Here is a 27085-nt window from a genome sequence, read left to right on the forward strand (position 1 = left end):
CCCCCCCCCCCCCCCCAAAAAAAAAAAATCTAACCAATATGACATAGATATTTGGTCTCAGGTGGTTCGGGTAAGTTCAGGTACACCAGAATTCGACCAGCCTGACTCATGTAGCTACTTGGCTACACTTTCAGTTGGTCCACAGTCGTTATGGGAATGGCACATGGTCAACAATCATTGTTTGTACTTTCCACGTGTCAGATGTTAAGCAAACAGTGCAAGTAGCTCATACAATGATCACATTGATGTAAACAGAGTATGCCCAATGCTATGCCACTGTCATATTAATGTCTGTGGTGGGTGTTTTCTGTCTATGCCACCTGGGCTCTCGCCTACTCTGAATGTTGTTGACCAAAATGTAGTCAAAAGCATCTCTATAAAGCCATATATACTATGTATTTCTCTGAAAACCAGTTATCTAATAAGATATTTCTTAAATCTGCAATAGTTGGCCAGATTTTGACCAAATGGGGGCAGCAGAAACAATCTGTAAGTCCCATGATGACATACAGTATTATGACCTTTTAAGCCAATGTTTTTGTACAAGTTGAACATTTGCCACCACATTTAAAAGATGCGGAGTTGTGTTTTTGTGCATCTGATGAATCTAAGTCCAGTATTCACTGTTTGGTCTCCAGTGACTCCAGAGGTAAATATTTGGCCCTTTAGCTGCTAAATGCGCCACTATGTTCACCAGCTAGTCTCTAACTCTGTCTGTTTGATGTTGGTATGCGACAGGTAGTGCTCAGTAGGTTTTTTAGTAGGTTCTTTTTCTCTGAAAACAGCTTCTTATTGTGACCAAAAACCGTACTATGAGAGCACTGAGAGTGAACCAAAACAGTAAAGCACCTAACAATGAGCTGACGCAGGCTAAAACGCATTTGAACACTAATAGGAATTTCGTAGTCATGGGATAGTTCTTTGTCAGTTCATTGCTACAATGCTTCAGTAGCTTTTAGGACAGTTTTTTAGGAGTGGCTTGTGAGGAAAATGAGGCAAATTTCCAAAATTACAGAATAGAGAAATAAGACAAAACACACCATGTGAGTTTTTAATTTAATTAGACCATATTTCAGATTATTCTGATAATGATTTTTAAAAATGGGACAGTCCTGGTGAAAATTGGTATAAACTTTTTTTTTTTTCAGACCATTTATTTCAGTGTTGCTGGACCAGATCTGTGGGTGGGAAGGGGATTAGAAAGTTGTCAGCCATGATGTAATTTTTGGCTGTAACATTTAAGGGGGTAAAGTCAGATTTTTTGAAACTCACTCCAAATAGTGGCTATAAAAACTGTTCTACTCAGATCTGAAAAAAGAAAACTGTACATAAACTCTTCAAATAGTCCCTGACCTTGACCTTAAGATTTGCGACTCCTTTCATTGAACCCTTTTTTAAAGATCAGTATGTTCGAAAAAACAGGCAGGTTGTGAGGAAGCGTTTCAGTGAGGACAGGGGCTGCTGGATTTAAATAGTTCATGATCCAGCAGGAGCTTGCATCAGTACAGCTCAGGGAATTAATGTCAGAGTCCTTGCTGTTCCACCTCAACCCCCACTCAGGTCTTACCACACACAATTTCCTGTGTGGACCTAATTCTGTTAAGGAAGACTAAACACAATCCATCCAATCAGGTTATTGTATGCCACCGTCTCATGTGACAGCTTGCAGATGTAGTTTTGAGTGTATGCTAGTCAAGATTAAAAAAGTAAATGTCTCAGTTAAATACAGCAATGAACATCTCTTTAGTGTGGCCCAATTAATATGAATGATTATTGTAATCAAGATTTATAGCAACTTTTCTCTCAGATTCTGGTTTAAAAAAATGAAGGTAAAAGTCATATTATGTAATATGAAGTTCTACATTTTTGCTACTGCTTGGAATAGATATTTTTTTTTAATTTTCAACTGTATAGACACAATATAGGACATAGGGCAAAGGAGGAAAAGGTAAACCACTCCCATTCAATTTGAATTTAAACTGAGAGAAAGTACATGATGGAACTATTCATATACGTTTTGTCTTAAACCAGATGGTATAGATGTAAAAATAAAATATAATGTATTTACTGCAACATTTTTACAAAGTAGGTCTGCTTTAGGGAAATATACAGTTTGCCATATGTACAGGATTGACATTCTGTCAACCATATGTGCAGTTGTACATTGCATTTTATTGCATACATACCTAATCCAGGACAAAGAAATTATATATGTCTCTCCTGATATATAAAAAAGTATTTTCTCAGATGATGTGGAATCCAACTGCTGGAAGTTTTGGGTCTGCAATGAACACATGACAAAGAAAACAAACATGTAGGACAACAGATATTAATATGTGTGCAAAAGATACAAACATTTTGACATTAAACTTTACAATAATGGATATCCAAAGTGTGTGTATACATTAAATGTTTTTCTATTAATTGAAAAAAAACATACAAAACCATAAACTGAACGCTTCAGTGTGCCTCATTAGATCCCATGTATCTATAACTGCATGCATATACCTCTATAAACAATTTTTAGATAGAATATACTGAATATGTTACCCGAAAAAATAACATTCTCTGTATATACACGGTTCTACAATGGTGTATACTGTATAAAGGACAGAATTGTTTTCATGGCATTTTGGGTTGCCTTCTTATCAGGCTTGTACTATGCTGCCCTCTGGTGACTGTGACTCAAATAAAAAAAGAAAGCACTTTTTAAATTACATGCATGAAGAGGCAAAATGAAACATTTACATAATCAGTTGCACTGGCAAAAAAATACAGTGTGATCAAATGTATTTATTGCAAGTTGGATACATCTATAGCATTTACTTGACGTGCTTGTAGCTGTCTTGAGCATTGAGTACACATCATATTTGATTTAGAATATCCTGAAGTATTAAGGCATGAAAAAAATATGCACTCATATCCGCATACATTCCGAGAGATGCATTTTAATTTAAACAATTATTGACATAATATCTAAAAAGACAGAAAGATATGGCATACACACAACAATATATGAATGGATACAAATCACACAGGGAAAGGACTATATACTAATACCATACAATCATATAAATATGTAGTACTTTGAACCCTTAATTAACTATAATATTCCATTAGAAAATGTTACATTTTCTTTTGCAACATTGCTTAAACTTGCAATGAAAATACATAATTAAAAATTTGATTATATAGGGAAATTGTGGGTGAAACAAAGTGACTGTTTTAAACGAATATCCATATCAGAAAACTGTTGGTTTTTATTGTTCATTATACTATTATTATATTATTGTAATTAAATAATTAAAAAGAAAAAAATGCAAATAGTAAAATGCCTTGACTTAGCCTGGCTCTCGTATAAATTGTCTTACAGTCTGGTGTATATAATCCATTCAAAACAGTACTGTGGATTACAATGACTCGAGACTGGCTAGTGAGCCAGCCATTCCGTTTGTAACACACACTAGAGAGTCTTCCTCAGTTATTATTTTCTATTCATTATTAGTGAATTAAATATTCCACCATCACAAAGATAGAAGAGAGAGACAACCTAGAGAAACATGACAATGACAACCCAGGCCATTAAACACAGTATATGTGTCTACTATTACAATAAAATTTATTATACTAAATCAAAGGCAAAAGAATATTTGTGATAATAAATTGGGTTTATTTGGGGAAATAAAAAAAAAATTATCATTAATGTTATCTTTTAGGTTTTGTATATATTTCAAATACATATCACAGAACTAATTAATGTTAAAACACAGTTATTGATTGATTGCATTCGTCATTTGTCAAACAAATATACAGTTTGCAGTATACATTTGATTACGTTGGTCACAACTCTTCAAATATATTTATTACTTGTTGAATACCTCCATTTCATTTATTTTGTCTGTAAGTATCCTGAGCCTTAAACACACAAATGCAATTTATCTACAGAATATGCTTGAGTATTTAGGTATGCAAAATATCTGCATTTACAGCTGCATGTATTCTGTTAATATTAACAAATGCATTGATTGAACAAATTGTTGGCATAATATTACGATTACCAATTCAACTGCATGGTGGAGATACTATGAAACTGAATGTGTTATAGCATGCTGCAATACTCCAGTGCAACTACAAGTGTATGCTGCAAATATCAAGTATCCCTGCAAATGTAATTCATTTAAATGTGTGCATGCATTGCAGAAGCAGTTGCACTACATGCACAATGCACAATTTTACTAGATAAACTAAAATACAATCTTTGTGCAGCTCTTACCTGTGCACCCAGCAGTGCCTGGAGCTATACAGCATTCATGCAGACCTGCTCCTCCTTGTGTAGTGTTTGCCCCCTGCAGTCTCTCCTCTGCCATTTCTTGTCTTCAGTATGTCAGGGCCTGAGCTGAAACCTAGTGCAGGCACAGAGCGCCCTTTTATGTAGTACCTGCAGAGCTGGAGCACAGTCAGCCCGGGACCCCGGACCAATGGGAAGAAAACATGTGCAGAGGACCATCTGCAATGGAAAAACAAATCCTGTAAAAGATTTTGTGGACTTTGCTGCACGAGGGAATGGTGTCCAGCTGCCCCAAGTCTTAGTGACAGATGCTTTCCTCTCACTTGACTAACACGCACGTTCCTGTGTATCCTCCAGTGGCCTTAAATGCTCGATGCTCCTTCACCCTCCACCCATGCAACACTTTCTTTAACTTTCAGTAGACCTCAAATGACACTTTATTTTGACAATTAAATATTAAAGTTATTTTTGTTTTTCATTTAGCAAACTGCAAGGCACCATTTACACTTGTTACGTGGATATTCTTGCTAGATAATTGTGGGACTGTCTCACATTGTCATATCAATGCATATAAATCACACCAGATTAAGAGAAAAGTGTAACTCAAATCCAACTCCTCTTAATTGTTTCTAGTGATTAAGGACAGTGAAAGGTTTTGTGGTAACATGCTTAGGCAGGCTTGAGGTACTTTAACTCTATCCCATCACCTGTCCTCTCAGTACTTCATTGAGAAAAACATTTCAAGATAGCATATCAAGCAAACAAGCAATATTTCTTCCAGGTATGGAAGCATTGCTAAAGTTTGATTTTTGTTTTCATATTAGACTTTATTAACAAAAAATCTAATTATTGAGTGTAATGTGAAAAGAGTTGCTCCTACTGACAAACCAACAGGCAGTTAGCCTTCTACTCTGCAGTCCCACTCTGCTCTACTGAGCCTTTATTTTTCTTAATATTTTTTTTCTTCCTACTATATTTATTGTTATGCACCAAAACATCAAAGCAAATTCCACATACATGAAAACTTGGCAATAAAGCACATTCTGATTCTGATTCTGATTTTCAAATATTGATGATTATTATTTGTCAGTCATCTAATGTAAATATTTAGAAGTGTTTTCCAGTACTTAATAGTTTTACATTTAACACCTCTCAACTATCATTTCCATTATACAGAGGTGATGAGTAATCAGTGTTTGAATGTTCAGATAATACAGGTGTGTTGTGTAAATTGTGTTAATGTAAAAATACAACTTAAAAATATATGATTTTGCAAATCCCAAAAATACATGTCTTACACAATCCAGTAAAACCAGTAATACCATCTATACTTAGACTCACTGGATTGTCTGTTTCACCTTTGTAATCCCTCTCCATTGATAATCTAGAGTGAAGGCTGTGTTGGATTCTCTCTGCAGTCAGATGAAGCATATGGCTCCAGCATCTGTGGGCCGATTTACATCCAAGAATTCCCTGCTTGGCTGCTACAGCAGCAGCTAAACTGGGACTAAAGCCCACAACTCTCATTGACAAAATCTGATTTAACCACTGGCCGTATGTTCTCAATGGACTCCAGCCTCAGTTCAGGTCACCAACTGTTCCGACTTTGACTCAGTGCAAATTTAAACTAAAACTTCTTCATGCCTGGAAACACAAATCCAGCGCTGTTTGGCTAAATCATGGTGACTAAGACTCATCTCTCATCATGGTTATTTATCTACTGTACCCTTTTTAATCACTTTTATCACTTCAATAAATACAGTATACCAGTCTAAAAAATGGTATATAATTTCATGTTAAAAATATGACCTTTTACCTTGCATTTTCTTTCTTGTAGTTTAGTAATTTTAGATCCATATACTTAAACGATGAGTATCCAACAAGAATGCCTCTTGCAAAATGAATATAAGTTGCAGCATTGTGTGAATAGCTGATTGACTTGTTGGTCCACCTTGTGGTGTATTCAAGTATAAATATTAGAGATACTCCTTTTTTAGTGGGTCAGCTCATTCAAATTACGAAAACAAAAATACATGCATTAACCTACTTTGGTGGTGCACCATGCAGATGAGTTTCAGAGCAAAAGAATTGTACCCATGAAAACTGTTACCATTGAGGTTTGTGGATTATCCTAAATAACCAGTAAAGATATTTTGTTGATTTATTAAATGTATTTTTTATATTACATTGTACTGGGGTGATGGCTGCTGTTTCAGAGGTGGATATTATTTACAGCAAAGCCTCTTGACAGCTATGGACTGCATATGTAAGATTATATACATGACTTAATTTCCACAGCTGGGGATGGCCTCTTTGTACCACTGGCATCAGTTCAACACAAAATCAAGTCACCTTATATCAGCAACGTATAGTATATACCTAGTAAACAAACAGCAAACAACAGACGCTATGACAGTTGAACTTTAAACTTTTAGAAATCTTAACCTGATCTCTTCATACCACCTTCACATTTTACTATGATTAACTGATAGCATCAATATATTATACCAATATTAAAGACAAAACAGCAAGATCCCAAGCTGAAGCGCAGACACCACAAAAGAGAGAATCAATGATGAACAACACAGACAGGAAATAACACTGGATCCTGCTAATGTCTTAAACCACAACCAACCCCAGCCTGTAAAAAATTTTTTTTACACAGGCCTGAAAAATGAGGATGAGCTATTGCATTTCATAACAGCCTAAATTATCATAAAATATTGCCTTACCCTGGGATGAACTTGACTGCCAGTCATCCAACCGCAGGCAATTAGTCATTCAAAACATTTAAGAGGGCAATAATTCACTGATCTACCGTGGCAACAGCAGTGCCTGGCATGTGCCACCATTTGGAGTGAGGCCTCAGAAAACAGATATAACATGAAACACTGTGAAGGAAAACGATTTGACAAAGACTGTGGCTGTTATTGATGCCACAGGAATTTAAACAAGGCCTTTTTCACAGCAGGCATTTTGATTCGTCAAAGTAGGACAACACAGGTGTTACTTATAACATTAACAATGGCTGTTCTAGTCAAGTGCCCCAGTAAGTCATGAGAGTGTGGCGGTGAGCTAAATGGAGTTCACCCGTCCTTAATTTCAGTATTTAGAGCCGTGCTTTTCCTGCTGTGATCATTCAAACCTACTTCCATGAAAAAAGGCCTCTGAGGTAATTATTCACTGATTGCGACAGACATGGTGAATTTGTTCTATTAAGCAGAAAAAAATGCCCACACCAGTCATTTTAAAATGTAGAGAAACACCAGCAAAATGTCATTTTCCTGTAAATTGTAAATGACAGAAGTATATTTTTACAACACAAACACAATATATTACACACTCTATGTAGAAGCAGAGGGGCAAAAAGTTCATGTTGGGCCCCTTCTACCCCACAACTCCTGCGCTCCTGTGCATTGTATGTGTTGCCTTTACCTTTCAATTAAATATAGTGCAGCAGACTATAAATCACACAGACACAGAAACTTCCCTGTGCTGGGATAATTAAGCCCCAGGTTTTTCTGGTAAGTTGATCAAACACAAATTTATTCAGGACTATAAGTCATATGAGCTCAATATAAACATATATTATAAATAATAGCATACAGATGTTAAAACTAGAATTTGACACTACATGACATGGCCACTAGATTAGCCAATACAAACGTAAGCCTTGCATCAGATGATTATTATTATGATTACTTTCGGTTCCAAAACAAATTTGCAATTTCTCAAACCACAACAAATCAACTGGCACACAGCGAGACTAGGGCCCTTTCGGGGAGTTGTCCTTTCCCCAATCCGGCCTTGGCTAATTTTGGATATTAAAGACTAAGAACACGGGGAAAATGCATCATATTTTTTGTTGAGGTAATAAAAATGTATCAGTACATCCCTGACCTAATCCCTTTCCTCACACTGGTATAGATTTCCTCCAGCCTATGCTATTTTAAAGAAAACACAAAGACAGCGTTACAGACCTGTCGCCCTGCTCCTGGTCCTGGTCCTGAGCTGCAGACTGAACTCCGGTCCAGGTTTTGTGGTGGATTTTACTGGCGAGGCGCAGCAATCTGCAGCATCCCCACACGTAGTCTGCCACACACGCTGTCCGAGAAGCTGCTATGAAGTTACACTATTAAAGTAAACAAAAACATTTATAGACACATTATCTCAATTACTAGAGAGGAACGCACTTTATATAGACACAGCCATGTCCATGCAAGTATTTTATAAACATATGCACGCTGTAATGTCTTTATATAACTAATTGTGTCGCTGTACATGTATTTATTTACAAAAAAAGGGAAGAAATTGAAAACCTATCAGTTTGAGAGGACAAACTGGAGCGTGTTAACTTTGAGGGGAAAACTGAAGCAGCATGGTCCTTTTTTAAGAAAAACAAAAAGTGAACTTCCTGTTTCGGGGTGGTCCACAGACTGTGGAGAAAGGGAGGGAGGAGGAGAAGGGGGTGCGCATTCCCGCATTGGCTGTGCAGCCAACTCCAGGGCGCTTTGCGGGACTCCATAGCCGAACATGGGGTTCAATTTTGTCTCCGTTTGCGTAAAGTGACTCTGAAGAAAAAACGCCATGGAAAAGCGCTTCTGAAGCAGGATAAAGTCCCGGTTTCTGTGAAGAAGTCAGTCATCTCCATCCGAGTGCGTCTGCCAGAAAGTAGAGAGAAAGAAGAGAGAGACGGGAGGCTTTACTGGAAACTCAGACTTTCACAGTCCTTGGACCCGCTGAGCTCTTCCAAGGACTGTGGGAAACAAGTCAGAAAGTTTCATGCTGAATATCCCTGCGCTATCCTGAGGTAAGCAGAGCTGATGATTCACATTCGCTTTTGAAATCACCGATAAATAACAAGTTATACGTTTTTTTCATGTTTGGAAAGTTGTGTTTTCTTGTTCGGCTTGAGATTAATCACTTGCGTACTTTCTGAAGTAGAAAAAAAACGTGCAAATGTGTCATTAAAGTTAGTAAAGTAAGTCCTCCTTTAGCTGTTACCTCTTCAGGTGATGGTGCGTGATTTGTACGTATTGTGAGCATTGACTTACTTAAAAATGGCTACTTTACATTTCCTCTACACTCCAAATTTAAGTAGTTATTCAGCAAAATATTTCTTCTAACCGACCACAAAGTGTAATGCTTCAGCCACTTTGATACCCTGGGTTTCGTGGACTCATTCACTCATTCGCTTCCTTCACTGTGCAAAGTAACGTCCAGTGTTTTTTGTCTGTGTGGAGGCATGGACGTAGGTTCTTCAAACTTCAGAGCTCAGAAAATGCAAGTTTTTTTTCTTCATGCCTCCATGTCTTTAGGAAGTCCTTCTGGTGGGGGTCTGACTGCCAGCTTAGTTTAAAATCATCTGGGACAGTTAAGGGTGGCATGGGCCACCCGAGAACAGCTGTTTCTTGTAACCTGAAATACTTGAGGTGCCAATATCTTTTCCAAATGTGAGTTTCTGTGAAGACACCAACAAAACAACACAATCACTGAAAATTGTGTCGGGCTTTAGGAGTGGAAAAGCTCCTGTAAATGCCCCATTAACCCCCTGATAAATATTTGAGTAACTTTTGCGCTTCTTGAAATGTGCTGGCTGCTTATTTAGCTTTAAATCAAAAGGCATTTCTTGCCTTCTTTCATGCATTGAAGCCTTCCATAATCAACCTCTAATCTGAGATAGATGATTGAATCTAATCTAATTATCTCTGTATGAGGTGAGTGTAGCTGTTAATGTGGAAAGATTAGGCTGCTGGTCTTCATGTAGTGGCCCTGGACTGAAGAGCGTCAACACTGGATTCAATAGAGGAGCCAAACACTTATTTATTCCAAAGTGACAGTGAGAAGTGCTAAGCACACAAACCTACAACCTTCCTAAACAGTATTTATACACACACACACACACACACACACACACACACACACACACGCGCGCGCACATATATAGAGAAAGAGTGTATTTGTAAGTGACAAAGGTCTTTAGTAGATCTCCAAAAACACGAGAGGAAGAGACAATACTTAGGATTTATTTGGTTAAGAGTGAGAGTGTGGGTTGTGCATCATTGGTGTCTTTTTCATAAACATTACGCTGGACAAGAGGTAAAAAAAGAATATAGTCAGATTTCATGATATTTTGTGAAATTCTTGAAATTGTGATAACTTCGTAAGTGTGTCTTGATTAAGTTTTCGAGTGTCAAGAAGAACCTTGTTTGAAGTGGAAGACCGGCGTGCAAACACCTGGGTCATTTTACTCGATTATAGCAAATGGATCATAACAGGAAATATAATAAAGTAAAATGTTAGATGCAGTATGGGTCGGGCTTTTTTTGAATGTAATCCATTACGGAGAGGCACTCGGGCCCTTCTCAAGGTTGAGACAGGGGAGAGTTTCGAGGGAGGAAAGTGCACTTGTCCTCTGGCCACGTGTGAAAAGCTCGGCAGGGGAGCTTCCTCGCCCTCCCTGGTCTTTATCAAGTTTGTTAAGGCCAAAAGGCTCCTTAATGGGAATGCTCTTAAACAAATAGACCATACAGGAAGCAACTGTCCTCTTCTAGCCAGACACAGGAGAGGGCTGATCTGGTTTATCACAGCCATATCAGAGCAGTGATAAGTCTCTATCAGGCTGAACACGGTTGCATTGAGTGCTCTGGGTTCCTTCCTCTTTGAGGCTGGTGTGTTGAATCTGTAATCTGAAATGTAAAGAGCTAATTTGAGCAGTGACAATGCAGCAGAATCTGGAAACATCTCCTCATAGCTCTCACTGGCATTAATGACCTGGATGATGTGTTTAATTTCTGTGTTGGCATTATCGCCCGTCGGTCACGTGACACACACGTACCCAGAGGCAGGCAGCAACAAGTGGTGTGTTTTTGTCCAGATTCCATTTTGGTCCGCTCAGCAAGAAACATGCGTCACGTGATGCCTGCAATCCCCACCCCCACCCACCCCCCAACACTCCTCCTCCTCCTCAACTCCCACCTTCCAGAAAGAGGGAGGTTAGGGGGAGGGAGAGAGGGGGAGAAAGACCACCCTCACTGGGATCACAGCCCCTCAATCAGACCCTTTCACACCCTGTGAACCTGAAACAATCAGGGTTTAATAGCAGCTGTCTGTCTGTGCCGGCCCTGGCTAAAACCGTGTAGGCTCGCAGTGCAGAGCCGATCGGCTTCGGCTGCAGAGAGAAGACGCCTGGGGATGCTCTAAAGGACACATAAGCAAAGACACACACACACACATACACAGACACAGACACAGACACACTCACATACTCCTTTTCTGTCTTTATCCCCCGCTAGTCTTCCCTCCCTTCATCTTCTAGTTGTGCTCCCGTACTTCAAGGCTCCCAAAGAGACCTCAGCTCGCTGATGTCAGGGTCTGGTATTTGAAGGTTATTTTGGTTCATCGGATTGAGTTTGTGTTGTTTTCAAACTGCTGCAAAGCTTTATTCACTTTGTGTGTGTGTTGTCATTCACTGACACGGACTTTGTTCATTGAGACCAGAGTGAATTGATTTTGGTCATGGTTGTTTTGGTTATTATTGAGCCAAACTTTATCTCATTGGAGCCATCTGAATGACACAACAAGAGGCCACAGTTATTACGTATGCAAATAGTCCGTATTCACTGTCAAAAACTGCTGCATACAGTCAGATCATACTCATGATTTCATGAGATCCCTGTAGAGATCCCCTCATCTTTGGGAATAACAATTTTACACATCCAATGATGCTGAAATGAGGCAGAGGAATGGGGTGGGGTGGGGTGGGGGGGTGTTATTAAGTAGTGGGCTGACACAAGAGGGCAAAGGCATTAGACACTTGAATTGCATTAGCCAAAGGGCACACATAATAGAAAAGGGAAATGTTCCAGTCATGGGAAATATTCTGAAAATCATTGTTTGTGGTCACTTGGAGTTTTCCCACCCATTATAAGGCGTATCAGACAAATTGCCGAAGTGGAGATTAAAAAAATGATCTATAGAGACAATTAGTTCAAAGCAACTGAAGAATGAGAGCGAGGTCAGATTTGTTTGATATAATTCTTTTAGCGGATGGAGTTTAAATGAAAGCAACAGTGTTTCAGTCCAAAGAGCTAGATACACACTTTTGATTTAACACCCGATGCTAATGTTGGTTGTTCTGGAAAATTAGGTTTTCCATTTCCAACATTACTCTTTTTTCTGTCGCAGTACAGAGCAAACAGTGAATCGGTTAGTCAATTCATTATGCCGTGAAGTTCACCAACTGTTCCCTCATTGATTTCTAATGAGGGAACATCCCATATTACCCATTTATTTCCAGACAAATTTATATTGGATGATTCTGCAGAAAAGAAAAAAAAGTTGCCCAGAAAAAAGTTGAACCTGGCTCAGCTTTTGCTGAGAATGAAATGCATAAAGCTCACACTACCCGCACAGAGCGGTAACATTGGACATAAATTGTGACCTGAGCAGTCATCCAATATGAACTTCTACAATACCCATGTGCATATGAAGTTGTGGGCTGATGTCTTGATCCTAATAGAAGAAAAACCTGGGGTGGACACATTGGTCTAACTCACTGCCATAATAGTAGATGAGAAAGGTCAAGTCATGTGTGGCACATCAGGCAGTGTCAGCAGAGATGTTGGTTGTATTTTACAGTAAATGCAGTGCTTTGTGTGAGCGTGTACGTTTTGTCATGTTGCCTGTGTGTGTGTGTGTGTGTGTGTGTGTGTGTGTGCGCGCGTGTGTGTGTGTATGTGCTATATAGATATAATCATGATGCTGACAACAGAAAGCAGAGTTGATCCCTTCCCCATCATCCTTCCTCTTTCTTTGAATGGGGGTGGCAGTTTTTGATCAATTTGTGTGCGTGTGCCTGTCTGTGTGTGTGTGTGTGCTAACTGTTAACTATCGTCTCATGTGGTTGATATTAGAAATCAAACTAGTGCTAATAGGATCCAGGTGAGGCTGTGAAGAGCTTTCGTGTGCACAAACAACCCACGCCGTTATTTACTCCCACTGTTACATTAGCTCGGTTTGTAACAGTGGGCTTGTGGCCTGGGCTTCTTTGTTATTAGTAGAGTCTGATGAGGAGGCACAAACCTGGATCTTAAAATTTAGTGATCAGGTTAAGAAAAAGTCAGTGGAGTTGCTGCAAGTTTCAACTGGGAGTGAGTGATGACGGAATGAATTTGTTGTATAAGTTTGAAATCTCCTGCTGGCTAAATGGTTGATTGATATTTGTCTGCATGTGTTTTAATGCATGCAGGTTAGTTTCTGTACCTGTGTGTGTGTGTGTGTGTGTGTGTGTGTGTGTGTGTGTGTGTGTGTGTGTGTGTGTGTGTGTATGTGTATGTGTGTGTGTGCGTGCTCCTGTGTGTGTGTATGTGTGTGTGTGTGTGTGTGTGTCTTTGGCCCGTGCCTTTGCTTCAATGTGTGTGTTCTCAGCCGCTGATGACTCACGCCGTGCTGTCATGTCGGCAGGCAGAAAGCGAAGAGGAGGCGGTGTTTATTATTTCACCAGGTTGCCATAGCCACGGTGCATTCGGGTGCTGCCATCATCAGTGTAATTACAACATGGTTTCTGACAGTCGACCTCCTCACTGCCTGTGTCTCTGACGTCTCATTGGTGGACGTCACAGAGAAAAGAAAACTGTCAAGACGTGTGTTTCTCTTATGGTTTGCAGGGAAGAATTGTCCTGAGAGTTTTGGTGTGATATGATGAGTTTTTGAAGCCATCTGAATTTCCAAACACAACACTAGAGAGCAAAAAAAAATAGGTGAAAAATTGCTCCAGATTAAAAACTCTGTCTTCTTCTCCTTTTTTCCCTTTCCATCAAATCTGCAATCTCTCATTTTAATTTCAGTCTGTAAAGAGGTTAGATTACTCCTACTTAGCAGTTTGTATGTAAGTCACAAAATTTCCAGCACCATTTTATGTGATAAGCCATTACATTTTACTGCTAGAATAATTATTTCCGACTTCCACGAAATGAGAGAGAGAGAGAGAGACAGAGGGAGACAGTGCTAAAGAGGCTGAGTTGAGAAAGAGTTGCAGAGGCACATTCATGTTGCGTGTGTTTATGATGAGCCTTCTGGACAACAACTCTGTTATCTGAGATGAGATAACATCCTAAGATTCTTGGGTTGGCAGATGTTCCTGGGCAACTCGCAGTTTCTCATACCACACACTCTTCTTAATGTATACAGCATGTACACTGACAAATTCATGATTAACTGCCCGGCGGTTGTTTCATAGGTTTTCATATGCTCAAAGAGGCTATAAGATGTAGCAGCACACGACGGCTGATAGCTACTTGATATTTCAGTTAGTACATTATAACTTGACGCTGCATCGGTCAACACCGGTGAGTGCAGATGTCTGTTTTATATCAGTGCCAATACAATATCTTAGCTTTGGTATGGATTCAACAAAGCATTACCTTTTAGTTTGAGGATTATAAACATTTTTTAACAATATATTTAAAGCTCCTTAATGCACCAGTGTTAAAAATAAAAAACCTTGGCTGAACAAAATATAGTATAAAGATAGAAAGGTTTGATTTAGATCAGGAAGTATCTGGTCGAGGAAAAACTTTGTCTGAGCACTCGATCCCAACTTTGGTATTCCAAAAGTGTTGATACCCAGCCTTAGTGCTCGACTGGCTTAGTCTCGCTTACAAGAACTCTTGCGTAAGGTCTCTGTGTGAAAGCTGCTGAAGATTCTGAAAAGTGAGTACATGGAGTTTATTTGCATTTAAACTGCACCCGACTGTATATGTTTTTTTTAATGTATAATGAAGGACATGTCATTGTGTTCCAGGTTTACAGAGTTACAAAAGCTTAAAGTTTAAACAATGGATGACCCAAACCACATTGGTATTGCGGCTTCATACTGTATATTTATGAAAAAAAGAACATTGTGGTCAGTCTTTCAGACGCACAAAGAACGATGAAATTTCTTTCTCTGTTTGTTCTCTACTCCTCTTTTTTTGTTGCTGAAAATTTCCCTCCTTTGTTTCTTTTTTTTTTTTTAAACTTTAGCCTTCTCATTCTTTCTCCTCTCCTCTTGCTCTTCCTCTGCCGCTCAGACTCTTGCGTCTTTTTCTATCCTTGTCTCCCTGCTCTGTAAGTAAGTGACAGTTGTGAGAAGCTACAGTGGCTTGCTGATGCCACGTTAACCGGATCAGATGCCATAACAGGAAGTCAGTCCACATGCATGGACGTAGCACAGTGACACACGCACATGACTTACAATCGCTGCAAGCCAAATGCAGGCCGGGCCGTCACCGATACACTGACATGAATCTGCTGTAGGTCAAAGGTAACTGCACCCTCAGTCAAACAGCGTCATATTTGCTACAACAGATCTGACATGACATTCAGTCTTGCAGAGCGCTTTGATCAGACTTTAGGCTCCGTACGGAAAGTCACTGGTGATTCACAGAAAACTCTGCACCTTCATTTTAATTTATAAGTTCCATCTGTTGGATTTTTTTTCCCCCCTAGAACAAACTGAATGATAAATCTTCTGTCAAAGAGAAGCATCTGCAACCAAACCGAACCCATTTAGACCGAAGAGCTTTACAGCACATGATTAACAAAAGCGATGCAGTGTGCTTGTTTTGTCGGCTTCCTGATGGCCTGAACTGAAGCGTACTTACTGGATGTGTTCTTCTGTTGCATCAAATATTGTTTACAGTTGTGTTCCCTCTGGCCCACTGCCATAAAACGTAAATGGAAACTAGCAGTCTTCTTTGTGTCGAAGTTGTTTTTAAGAAAATAATTCCCCTCAGGAAACAACAAACTATCGGAAGGTTGCCTTTTGTGAGATGTAATTAACTTTGTCTCAACAAAGCTTTGCTGTTGTCTCCTTTACAGTAGAGACGAAGAAGAATCCTTTATGAACACTGTACACTAGCACAGAAATGCATTTGCTGCATATTTGCAAACTTAATTAAGCCGTTAGCAAAATAATATTATTGGCACGCTATGAGAAAGAACTTTCCATTTTCATTAACAGTGGAATTTGTTGGAAAGGAAAGAAGGGCAAAAGAGAGTAAAGGGTGCACGAGAGAAACATTTCATAGTGAATGTGGAGGAGTGAGTAAGAGAGAGAGAGAGAGAGAGAGAGAGAGAGATGCAGATTGTTTTAAATCCGCAGCGAGTCAGGCTCTCAAATTTATGCCCATGGGCTGCTTCTTGGGTGGGCTGCAGGGAGGGCGGTGCGCTAGCTGGAGCAGGGGAAAGTTGCCGACTCCAGACTGCTCGCCTTGCTCTGAAGCTTGGCTTTTCCTGCTGGAACACATTTACAACTCAACCGTCCTGACTGGCTGCCTGACTGCCTGGCCCTGCCCTGCCTGACTGACTGACTGAACTCCACTTATTGAGCAACCTCGGTGTGGCTGTGTTAGACAGTATTTCTCATTTTAGTGACGCCTTTCTTGTTTTTAGCACTGGAGCGCAGCTGGAAGCTACAACACAACAGTTTTGTGAGCACACGTTAGTTTTCGTGTGCGAGAAAATACTATGGTACTCAGCAGATACTGTTCTTTTTTTCCGAAATGACACTTTATATCAGTTTTGAAGAAATTCCACACTTAAACTGATTTCCTCCAAGAAGCAGTTTGTACTCAAGAAACGCCAAAGACAATTCACGTCTCAACCCAAGAACTTGGATCAGATAAGGGATAATTCTGGCTCCTCTGTATTTCGTGCCAGCAGTGACTGTTTGTTTTGCTCAGCATGAGAAAGATCCGGGCCCACATCTAGCCTTCGAATAGATTCCCTGATGTTTAGGATGAAGGAGAATATGCTCACTCAACGACCTGCTATCAAGCTGTTTTTCACAGTAGAGATTGTGGGCTGGATATAAGCTGCTCATAGTGGAGTGGCACCAGTGGTGTCATCTTAGCATTACATCAAATATATAAAAAAAATCCTCTTCCTTCCTCCTCCTTTCTAACGTGAAGTACAACAGATCTGATGTTGAATTCATTCATTCATTCATTCATTCATCAAACAATATGCATCAGTTTGAGTTCTTCCCCCCGTTTTGTCCTACTTTTACAATAAAGACCCGTTTAGTGCTGAGTTTCTCTAACTTTAGAAACGGGGAGGTTTTCCCTGCCGCAGTAACAGCACAGCACTGAACACACAGCGAGGGATGACATAAGCAGCATGTAAATCAGCTCAAATTTAGAGGCTGGTTGGTCGGTTCACCACGATAATGTGCTGACACACACGCACATACACACACATGCACACACACATGCCCATGCATGCATACACACTATAACAATAAGAGGCCAGAGGGAAGTAAACAAGTAGTGTGAACATGGATCATTTATCTTCAGATTCCACATTATGCCAAGGCTTTAATCACAAATGTGTATCTTTTAAAAAAAGAAACAAAGTAAAATACACATTATCCTTGAAGTTAAAGCAAACAAACAAAAAACAAACAAAAAAAACCTCATGCGTGTGGGTGTGCTTCTTCTTCCCAGCAGTCTCTGTTCATTCCAGCCTGTGTGTCTGGCTGCTTTGCGAGCTAATTCGCTCTGAAGGTATTATGGTTATTGGAAGGCTTGTAAACCATTAAATCTTTATTTACAAGAGAAAGAAAAGAGGGTCTGGGTGACTGAGTGGGGGCGAGCTAGGTCTTGGTACAGACGCTGACCCCACTGTAAGTGATCAGAACAACTGTATTTCTTGACTGGCAGGCCTGCGGGACATCTGGTGCTGTTTGCAGCAAACTGCAGACCACTCCTCAATTACATAATTATGCCCATTAATTACATGAGGAGGGCCTACATTTCCTGGTAGCCAATAACTAACAAAAAGAGAGCCAGTAAAGAAGGGCTCTAAGACACACATGATTATAGTGTGTGTGGTGAAACATGAAACATGGCCTCCCATGTATAGGAGCAGCCCAAGGTTAAAAAGCCACCTAGTATATTGTATTTCCAGGGTTACGTTGAGGTGAGCGCGTGTGTGTGTGTGTGTGTGTGTAAGAGTGTGATGTGTCCATTGAGCTCAAGTAAATCAGCATCTTACAAGTTGGAGAAGAATTTCAGGGCAAAACAGGAGTGAGGTGACACGGCAGCACAGCTGGTAGCTAAACACCGTTCGTGATGTTAAAATCTTAAAGACAGTTTGTTGTTTCTTCAGCATCAGTAACCATTGTTTTTGGCCACACACAAAGCTCCCTGCAGGTCATTTCTCCAGGAGAAGACCAGGAGAAACGGCTCACCTACATGTTGTGACTGGATGGATGCAGGTGTGATGGCTATGGTGGTGGTTTCACACCGTGGAGGTTCTGCTGAGGAGAGCTTCTGTTTGAGTGGAATGTATGGCTACCACAGAGGGTTTCAGCATGATCGGAGAAAATGTAAATATTGAAATAAAACTGCCCATTGACCCTACATAACTGGATAGTGTCACCAAATTACCAAATCTCAGTTTTTTATTTTGTAGAATTCAGGTCATTTAAAAGGATAAGTTTGCATTTTTTCCCTAGCCTTTATAGATGTAAAAGCCCAACTAGGGACAGGAGTCGAGAATTAGCAATAGCTATAAACTCTTTGTGCAACACATTCGTTTCATGCACTGTTTAGACACTATGATGTAATTGTTTCTCCTGTCCACTGTGAAGAGATCCTCTCCTGAAGTGATTTTTTTTTTAAGTTTTTATGTAATGTAAGTGATGGGGGACAAAATAGCAGATTTTTTTTTTTTCTCTGACTAACAGTCCAAAACCCAAAGATTTTTTTCTCACTATCATTTATGACAAAGAAAAGCATAAAATCCTTATATTTGAGAAGCTGGAAGCAGGAAACGTTCTGTGTTTTTAGCTTAAAAAATGACAAAAACAATTGTAATAGTTGTAATAGTTGCAGATTCATTTTCCGTCCATTGACACTAACTGTCACAGCTCTGCAAAATTCACACTCCTCTAAACAATATTGAACTTATCCTTTAAGCTGTGGATGCAAAATGATGCGAGTGAGGATGCAAGATGGCATTAACTCTGTGGTTCCCATGCCGTGAACTGACCTGCTGCTGCACTCAGCATGAAACAAATGTTGGAATGACAATGCGGCTGTCGCAGCTGTTGTTTTTTCAGGTCCGGGGCTGTTGTCCTCTCCTCCTCCTCCTCCTCCTTCTCCTGTACTTCTTTTTCCTGATGCTCCTCTTGTCCTAATCACTATCTTTATGCCGGGGGGATGCGGGGGGGGGATGCGGGGTTACAGAACGGGGTGAGCCTGTGGGACAGGAGCTCAGACAGTAATGCACCTGCTAGCAGAAGTTTGAGGAGAGCGTGAGACAACGGAAGAGTAACTGGTGGGGGAGAGACACTGTCTTTCTGTGAGTGTCGGGACGGGACAGAGAGAGGGCAGGGTACAGTGAAAGGAAGAGGCTGTGAGAGTGAGCCTCTTGGTCTTTGGACTGCAGGGAGGATGGAGGTACCATGCTGGGCATTTATGCCGGGCTTATGGGACCAGACTCAGATGAATACACAGAAGGTCAACAGGGATCCACGCTCACTTTTCTTTTCACACAGAGTACAGCGCTGTGTGTTCGCACTGTGATGGACTGGCGACCTGTGCCGGGTGGTTCCCTGCCTTTAGCCCAGTGCATGCTGGGAAATGCTCCAGCTCCCCCACCCCAGCCCAGGCTGTGAAAAAAGAGGAAAATGTAAGGATGAATGGATGAAAAACACTGCCAGGGTGTATAGTACTGTCTTTATTATTATTATATAACTGTTTTATCACATTCTCTATACATCACATAAACTGGGATATTATACTTTCATAGTGTCTATAAAGTCCTTTTAAAATGTAGAAGAATTACGGCACCCGAAGCCAAAGAGGTTGGTAACCACTGCCGAAGAGTGGACACATATAATAAGAGTTATCTCTTATCTGCCCCCCACCCCCCACCTCATAACCAAACCTGTACTCATTTTATGATGATTTTATGATGATGTTTGATTTGCTTTAAGGCAACAGCTTTGAGTGAACTTAAAGCTAAAATCTGAAGATAAATCTGAATATTAAATGTGGAGTTTAAAAAGATAATACTTGCAATAAGATTGATTATTAGTTACAGCAGGTTAAGCTTAGGCTACATTGTGTTGGTTAAGGTTACGTGTGGAGTGCTGTTCATGCTTGCGTTAAGTTTGAGGGCAAATGTTTGACTTAAAAGTTTTTGCACCTCTTATGTTCTTGTTTAAAAGAAATGCAGTCAGTCATCGATGTTAATCATCCGTCTTTTATTCTCGGTTCTGATGGAGAATATTTTAGTCTTTCCACGAACACAACACCACACAGCCTCCTAATCTGATGACTCTGCGGCAGGTTGTGACTTTGTCAGACTTTCCCGACTGCTGATTATTTCCCCAGCAGTTTAAACCCCCTTGTCCGTCACTCTGTTCCCGTTGCTTCCACTCAGGACGGGACAGGCAGTTGTTCTGCCGTTTATTGGCCCTTATTAGCAGGCACCTGTAGTCCATTAAAAGGCCTGGTGCGCTGACAGACTGACAGATAACACTCTGTCTTTGACTTCTCAGTGTGGTGAGAGCAGCTCTTCATTTGGGATATGAACGGAAATTTGTTATACTGTAGAGAACAATCGCTGGATGTTCAAAGTTTCAAACACTGAAACCCACAGGATCCCATTCAAAGGGGTTATTTATCGACTCTTGTCTTCTTGTGCAGCTGTGGAGCAGAAATGTGGTGAGCACTTGTGTGTTGAGTGCGTGTCAGTGTGTCTGTGTGAATGTTAAGTGTTGTGTGCATGTGCTTTGGTGTACAGTGGGCGAAGGTTCCCAGATGTGGAAGCGCAGCAGGGAAGGAAGTTGTTGGCGATTAGCTGGACGTTTGGCTCCTTTGTTGTGCTTCTTGTGTCAGTTAATGTGATTTGATGTGCTCAAAAAACTTTGTATTAATATATTTTACATAACATATCTGGCCACTGTGGTAAAAAATTACAACTCTGAGGTAACTGTCTTAACTGACATACTGACTAACTGTCATATCTGTTACATGGCAATATCTATTTGAAGTGTGTTAAGTGTGTATTGTACTTGGGCATGGCTACATTTTATTGCTTATGAATTAGACTTTTAATTTGCAAAATCAAGAATTTGTTATTTCTTCTTTCAAAGGTTACATAGTTGGGGAGAGAGAGTCATATATAACAGAGCATGACACAGTAACACTCCTTTGTCATTTGCTGTTTTGGCTTCAGAATGATGTGCATTAGAGGAGAGTTAAGGAAGAACCTAGCAACAACCTAGCTGGTCACAGGTCACCTGGCAACTGGTCCAAGCCGAGAGATAGTTTGAGGTTAAGAGGTGCTGGTAGGTCAATATTGTTACTGTTGGACAGACCCAGGCTAGCTGTTTACCCCCGTTTCCAGTCTTTGTGCTAAACTAAGTTAGGTGACTGGTGGTGGAAACCTCATATTTACAGTACAGACGTGGGAGTGGCGTCAGTCTTCTCGTCTAACTCTGCAAGGAAGCAAGTAAGTGCATCTCCCAAACTGGTCCACTGACAACAATATCACGTGGCATCTAAAGCCAGAGTTTGGACTGGCAAAAAAAACCCATTGTCCTGAAGGAATCCGTTGGTTTTTATATGATACACAGTGTTGACAGGAGAGATGTTACGGACGAGAGAAAGCTGTGAAATTGTAGAATGAGTTGGGATGCTATGATTGAATCAAATGATTGCAAAACTTTTCCTCCTGAACGGCTGGAGTTTCTCGATGGGTCAGTGTTTCCCTCTTTTTCTCAAATCTGGCTTATTCCTCACTTGAATCTTTTCTTCAAAGTGACGCAGGGCTGTCAGTGAAGCAGAACAAAATAATGACAGCTGCATCCTGACGTTGAGCGGACCGCCTACACCTGATGTTGAGTACCAGAGACCTTCATGTATGACCGACACGTCAGCTGCCTGTCTCTCCCATTTTATACGCATTTATTCATTATAATCAACATTTCAATAACTACGGTAGCATGAGCAAATCGGTGTTATAACATTATAATCACCAAAAAAAAATGTTCCTGTTGATGGTGAGCTGAGTCCTTGTGGCTGCCACCCCTCCTCCTCTTCCTCTCCTCCTCCTCTCCTCCTCCTCCTCCTCCCCCCTCATCTTGTGTGTCCCAGCTCACACTCCAGCTTCCTGTGGGATAGAGCCGAGCCTCGGGGCAGAGGGATGTCTGTTTCCAGCCAATGAGCTCTGTCACACATGCTCCGGCTTGTCAGACTGAGTTTGTGTGAGGGTGATTGGGTGTCAGAGTGAGTGTATGCATGTAAGTGCTGATACGTCTGTGAGTGTCCTGGTCGTCTTCCTGTGCATATGTGTGTGTGTGTGTGTTTAGATGTTCAGAGATATGAGTGTTTTTTCTCTGTGGCTGGAGGCGACTGTCTAGGACATGGTAAGAAAAAAAATTCAATTAGGAGCTCACTGTGGTCCAGGTTCATCTCAGGTTGCCCAAACACAACTTTGTCTTTGTGAGTTTTATCTCTGGGATGGCAGTGGAAAATCTATGAAATTTAAAAGATGCTGTAAAACATTTACACTCTCTTGTTGGAAAGGAAAAATAAACAGTATGTACACATGATACTACTTGCAGATCACCAGTGCTGTTCATTAGTGTACAACTGTTAATTCACCTAACCGTGCTTACAAAATCTCCTCTCACAAGACAACAGGTCATAGGTTAGCGTGGTCCAAGTTGCAGTTTTTAATTGCAATCAAAGAGACAAGAGTTAGAACCTATGGATATACTGAAACGTTGCATTGTGAAGATGCAGTTTTCCTTTCAGATAATAAAGCTGCAACTATCTATTATTTTCATTATCGCTTAATCTGACAATTATTTTTGAAGAAATGTCATGAAATGGTTTAAAAAAAGGCCTGTTCCTGTTTCAGCTCAGTATTTACTCTAAACTGGATATAATTTGGTATTTGCTTTTGTAATTGAACCTGATGGTAATAAATATTTTTCATTAGAAGGAGTTAACATGGTGTTCTAGTCAAAAACAAGTTGTCACCTTAACAAATGTCCTCAATCATGTTCTATGCACCGTGTTTTTTTTTTTGTTTTTTTTGTTGTTTCCTTTTTAACTCTAAAACTAATTCTGTGGTTTCTCTCAAAACCAACCTGTTCAGTTCTATGCTTTCACACAGTCAGGTTAGTGGCATGTTTATGTGGCTCCACATCATGCCTGATCACTCACAGGCGGCATGTTAGGAGAGAGTCTGCGGTACAAAAACATCAATGGGATCTGTGTGTATTTGTGTGTAAGCAAAGCCGTGTGTCTTTTACATTGAACTTATTACACACACGGTGGCTGGCTTCACCTCAGCACTTCTTCCCCTGCTGGTTGGCCATCAGAGCAGGCTGGTGGTGCGTCTGAGGTGTGTGGCTTACCACCGTGTGATTGCCTGGAGGGCTCTTGCTGTCTGTTGTCACCTATGCACACAGACAGATGTTGTGTTTCCTCTCTCTGATTGATCATGTATTCTCATTCTCTCTCAACTGCTTTAAGGAGAATTTTTAAACAGATATTCACAATTTCGTTCACAACAGAAAAGTAATTCCCAAGTTTTACCGACACGACAAAAGAAGAATTTCCCCAACAACCTAACATAAACTCATTTATTAAAAATTCTTTATTGAATTGCTCTTGCACGGCAGTGTATGTGTAAGAGATACATTTTCAAAATCTTTCTTCTTCTGCCTGTTTCACCTTGTGCTGCTGTTGCTTTTATGTTAATTTCACAACATTCAATTCAGCATTTTTCTGTGTTGAAAGTCTTTCAGATGGGTCACTAGGTCCGCCCTAACGTCCACACAGTCACCTTTCCTAACACAGACTCTAATACACCCTCAGGTCAACAAGGGAATTGTTTTAACCTCAGCCAAGTGGGGTTTGGAAGCTGGAGGACGTGAAATTACCAAGTAGAAGATAATTCACTCGCCTCTCCTCTCCTCGCCTCTCCTCCTCTCCTCTCCTCTCCTCTCCTCTCCTCTCCTCTCCTCTCAGTAAACACACTGAAGAGTAAACGTTTTTAACTTGGAGTGTTAGCACCAGAGCTCTTCTGCTAACTGACCCGGGGCTCTGAAGAGCTGCACATAACAGGCGCCCACATTGGCTTTTGTGTGCAGGAGGGTCTTTACATAACCCACATAACCAAGCACATTGTCTAGCAACCAGCCGCCTACTGAAGGGCCTTGTAAATGGAGGAGGGGGTCTGCTTGAGTGGAGGCCAGTAGCCGGGTTGAGAGGCTAGTGGAGCTAAGCTAGGTCATGACTGAAGGCTAGTTTGTTAGCCTGATAATGCCCTAAGGGAACTGATGCAATGAGCTCCCTCAGCAAGAAAGTGGCGAGTTTTGTTGCAGTCGAGAAATGACCAGATTTAAAGATAAAATCATTCCTGGTTATATATAAAAATCAAATATTCTATAGGTATCTGAAAAGCCTAAAACAATTCACTCTTTTCACTAAATAGTCATGTTTGCCAATGTAAATCATGTTTTAGTTACCCAACGCCCCCCACTGTGCTCCCTACATCATTGCTCCACAAAGCCCGGCCTTCTTCACCCTGTTTCCAGTGTTTGGGTCTGAGCCAGAATTCCTTGGAACTACCCAGGATGTTGAGGTATATTTTTCCTCCCCGCTCCCAAAGATTGGTTTTTTCAAGATGGTTTTTTTTTTATTTATTTATTTTTTTTTTTGGCAGAATTGAAATGTCCCTGTCTCATGTCTAAAGATCACACCCAAAAGACTTGGAAGAACTTTTAATAAGTTCTGTCGGGTGTAATTTTTTTTAAAAATGTTTTAATTGTGGATCCTATTATTTATTGTTATTATTTATATTATATAGTATTCGTGTCTTCTTTTGTGTTTGAGCGTGCATACCATAATGCCGATGAACTTCCATTATCCAGGTATTTAATTGTCAAAAACTTCTTAAGCTCGGAGGAAACGTTCAATTTGACTAACACCAATTGTCCTCGAACGGCAAGAGTCATTTGAGTGGCAGCACAACAGGCTCTCGCTAGTAACTGCGACTTCGACACAGAGACTCATTATCAGCTCCACAGTTCACCTTAGATCAGATGATAATGACCCATTTATCACTGACACTTGATGCCCCTGTCATTCTTAACAGCTCCCTGCCAGGACAGAGGAAGCTTTTACTACTGTTCCTGAGATGTTGCCATTGTCTTCCAATACACAAAGACAAGGTGTCCTGATGGCCCCCGCGTGAGTCCCCGGATGGCCCCTAGTTGCACCACTGAGAGTTTTCTCGCTATTGTCACCCTGTTGCAATCACGGAGCACGGCCAGGGTGTCGTGGCAGGGGGAGGTGGATGTGGGTTGTATGGGTGCTTTGAAAAGATGTGTGAAATAGGAGTATGGGTATTAAGGGTCTTGGCTCAGTTGGGGGTCTATTGTGCTGAAGGCTGAGCCCCCTACTGGCATCCATGATCTCCTCCATTGACAGAGAAGCACTGCTCCGCTCCCTGTGTGTGTTTTTTTTGTCAACCTCTTTCTCACTACCCTCTCTCCCTCTCTTTCTCTCTCTCTTTCTCTCTCTCTCTCTGTCTCCACCTTTCAGCTCAGTTTTTGCTCTGAGTCACGGTCAAGGGATCTGGAGAGTCCTCTTCTCTCCTGTTTGACTTTAGCTGGATTTAAACCGACACGTTTAATAATGGTGGTGATACTTGTGTTTCACCATCATATACTACTTTATTTATGTGATTGAGACATATGCTGTATGACATCCCTATCCTTAGTCAGGAGCATAAATAGCATTTTAAAAACACTGAAATGAGGCCAGTTACTGAATATAAACTCCTCTTCATGTCAATAAATCCTTGAAAAATAACCAAGGACATGATCATGTCCTTACTTCAACTCAAGAGAAATCTTAATTCTGCAGCATCCAATTACATTTTAGCCAATGGTGTGCGTCCAACTTTGTGGCAAAAAGAACTTTCCTGTTTCTGCTTGACAATGCATGAAGGTCCATATAGAAATGTTTTTTCTGAATTTGAGACTGAGCTCAACCCATTCCCACCCCTTAGGGATGAACCTGAGGAGAGTGGAGGGTTATATTGCTGCATATTAATTATACCTATTGTTTTGTAGTTACACTTTTATAGCCATTGGTATAAGGTAAATGATTCTCTTTTCTCTCTGCCCCCCCGCCACAATGTGCTCTGGGTGATTCGGACACAGGTTGTGAGCGTGTTTCGGACAGATTGTGAATGTGTGTGTACATACACCTATTTGCACAGCATTATCCAGCTTGTGTGAGGCCAACAGGAGTCGCACAACTGTCAATAGTAGAAGTCTATAAAAACCCGTCATTGACAAAGAGAGAACAAACAGCCGCGGTTTGTTCAGGATTTCCTAACAAACACTCCACAAGGAGGGAGTGGAGAGAGGGAGAGAGAGTGAGAGAGGCAGTTAGGATTTGACTGTCCCTGAGGAATGACAGATGAAAGGGTGGGGGGGGTTCCTTTTAGTCTTCAGGTTATGCTACAGAGAGGTAAATGATGGCAGTGAGTAGATGCTGATGTCTAACCATACACATAAGCATAATCATGCAGTGTGACAGATGCATTCAGATCCTTGACTGGAAAAGCAGCAGCAGGCTAACACGATGTAAAAGTATGCAACTATAAATAAATGTTCTGCATTCAAAAGTAAGCAAAGTCTTTCAAGTGAAATTGAGTCGTGAGACGTATTATCAGCAAAATGTACTGAAGTATCGGCACATATAAACAAAGTAA

At 40.6% G+C, this 27085-nt stretch overlaps 1 protein-coding gene and 1 long non-coding RNA gene across 3 annotated transcripts in view; one reads left to right on the forward strand and one right to left on the reverse strand.

Annotated features, from left to right (window-relative positions):
- Positions 1 to 907: 907 nt before the first annotated feature.
- Positions 908 to 8565, reverse strand: LOC111659792 (uncharacterized). Its single transcript, XR_002761096.2, has 3 exons — positions 8269 to 8565; positions 4274 to 4507; positions 908 to 2281 (listed from the first exon to the last, which is right to left on the reverse strand). It is a non-coding gene; the product is annotated as an uncharacterized LOC111659792 (long non-coding RNA).
- A 169-nt stretch (positions 8566 to 8734) lies between these two features.
- The window catches only part of gli1 (GLI family zinc finger 1), a 50152-nt gene continuing 31801 nt past the window's right edge, over positions 8735 to 27085 (forward strand). Inside the window, exon 1 of one of the 2 annotated variants that reach the window (XM_023412867.2) lies at positions 8735 to 9098. The gene's annotated coding sequence lies outside the window, so the exon portion shown is untranslated. The remainder of the gene's footprint in view (positions 9099 to 27085) is intronic. The other variant, XM_087175754.1, reaches the window with a different exon arrangement.

The sequence above is a fragment of the Seriola lalandi genome, unplaced genomic scaffold, assembly GCF_002814215.2.
Source record: "Seriola lalandi dorsalis isolate HSWRI2012SDOR001 ecotype SW California unplaced genomic scaffold, Sedor1 jcf7180002054488, whole genome shotgun sequence".
Classification (NCBI taxonomy): Eukaryota; Metazoa; Chordata; class Actinopteri; order Carangiformes; family Carangidae; genus Seriola; species Seriola lalandi.